Source organism: Chrysochloris asiatica, unplaced genomic scaffold, assembly GCF_000296735.1.
Source record: "Chrysochloris asiatica unplaced genomic scaffold, ChrAsi1.0 scaffold00627, whole genome shotgun sequence".
NCBI lineage: Eukaryota > Metazoa > Chordata > Mammalia > Afrosoricida > Chrysochloridae > Chrysochloris > Chrysochloris asiatica.
This window is the reverse complement of record NW_006409145.1, coordinates 167,953-170,377: the sequence shown is the minus strand read 5'-3', so window position 1 is coordinate 170,377 and position 2,425 is coordinate 167,953.

The following is a 2,425-nucleotide window of genomic DNA, read 5'->3' as shown; positions in this document are numbered from 1 at the left end:
ATTTCAATTTGTATTCCATTAATTTTCAGAGCCTTGTTCTTTGCCTGTGCCTCCATTACCCCTTGGATTGCCTCTTTCAGCACCATTGGTTCTGAATTAGATGTTACCTGTTTAAATGGTTGAACAACCACCATTTCTTTCTGGAGCAGTGATTCTGTGTCACTATATTGTTGTGGTTGTTGAGTGCCATTGTGTCTTTTCTGATCCATACTACCCTGTATAGGGTTTCCTAGGAGCAGCTAATGAGCTTGAGCTACTAACCTTGCAGTTCAAACTGACTTTGAAGTCCAGTCCCTTAACCCCAGTGCCATGCCAGGACTCCATGCAAACCTATGAAATAAACGGGGTCTTGTATCATCAGTGTGATCACAGTTCTCAGTTTGCATAACTTTGCACCCAGAATGTTGTAAATTCACCAGGTTACTAATATGCATGTAGTCATTTATCATTGCTATCAATTTGCAAATCAATTGAAAATCCTATTTTTCTGTGATATGTGGTGATATTGAGGGTGGTGTGCTGTAGAGTCGGTTCAGCCTCAGAGCGACCCTATATAGGGTTACTGAGGCTATAAGTCTTTACGGGAGCAGAAAACCTCATCATTCTCCAGAGCAACAGCTAGTAGTTTCCAACTGCTGACCTTAAGGTTAGCAGCCCGACTTGGAGCCACTATGCTATCAGAGCTCCTTTTGATATGTAACATGTCTCAGGAAATTGAAATTCTTTTCATTTTATTAGTTAATTTTCTTCATCCTAAATTCTATAGGTTTTTTGTTATTTGTTGTGAAGTGCTCATTTTGGTTTCTACTAATAGGGACCCTGTATAGGGTTTCCAAGGACTATCTGGTGAGTTTGAACTGCTTACCCTGTGGTAGATAATCTTGTGCTGATACTACACCAGAAGCTCTAAGTTCTTGAAAAGTAAAGCATCAGTTTGAATGCTCACTCAGTTGTTTTAAAATTTCAATAGGGCAAAGTCAAGACTTGATAATGAAACCAGGACTAGAGCATCCCATAAATTTAGGTTCAGATGTTGTTGTTGTTAAGTGCTGGTGAGTTGGTTCTGACCCATAGCAACCCTGTTTAGGGTTTCCGAGGAGCAGCTGGTGAGCTTGAACTGCCAACCTTGCAGTTCAAACAGCTTTGCAAAGTAGCTCATTAACCCACAGCGCCATACCAGGACACAATAGATTGTGAAATATCTTATTTCATTAAAAAAATTTATTTTACATATTTAAGTATTATAGTTTTAATTTTATTTGCTATTCAGAGATTATTTAAGACATTTTTCCCATTTAAAAGATTTTTAAATATTTTTAGTGGTTACTATATTTATATAGGACTTTTGGTGTAGTGTTGTAGGATAAAAACTAGACTGTGAACCACTAGGTTGGCAGTTCAAAACTCCCAGCTGCACCTTCGAAATCCTTTGCAGAGTCGCTATGAGTTGGAATCATCTGCACTGCAATTAACAACAACAACAACAAATGTGATGTGCAGTTAGGTAATACAATTAAAGTTTTCATTTATAAATTTTGTTATTTATGCAGCATTTTTGTCTTTGTTCAAAAAAAATGCATCCTCTAATTTGGGATAAAAACTATTTCCACAAATTTAAATTTATTGAATAATTTATTTGTATCTTTAAAAGAAAAATTATGCTTTACTATTTTCTTAAGTTGTTTTAAAACTCTGCTGTATATATCAATACTACAGCTATACAAGCAGTATTTCTGAGTTTATGTCTGTAATGTCTAAAATATACACACATAAAGGGAATCTCAAAACTGTGGTGTCAAATTCCATTAACTTCTAATTGCATGTATTCCATGAAAATTTGAAGCCAGCTCATGTGTGTGTGATCCTATGTGTATATTTGTTGTTGTAAAAGTGCCACTGAGTCAGTTCTGAGTCACAGCAACCCTGTATTGGAGTTCTTCAGAATACCTGGCAAGACTGAATTGCAGATCTTGGGATCCAAAACTAACTTGCAGTGGAGTGCTTATCCTGCAGAGCCACATCAAGATTCTTTTATATGAACATATAAAAATTCATAAAGCTCCCCTTAAAAGTCAGCCATGAGCAGCAGGAAAGAAGGCATGGCACAGCTGTTTGATCTTGGATAAGTAACTCAAATTCTCAAGGAGCCTCAACTTGATCCAGAGGCCCAGAAGCAATGTGCAACTGAGGCTTTCTCCAGAAGCTGCTGGAACAGGCCCAGGAGCATTCAATGGCGGGTGGCAAGTTTTTATTTTGTTTACATAAATATATATATGGTTGTTGTTGTTGTTGTTGTTGTTGTCAGGTGCCATCGAGCCGGAACCGAATCATACCGACCCCATGCACAGCAGAACGAAACAATGTCCGATCCTGGGCCAACCTCACCACAGCCGCCACACTTGACGCCATCAATGATGCCACCTGG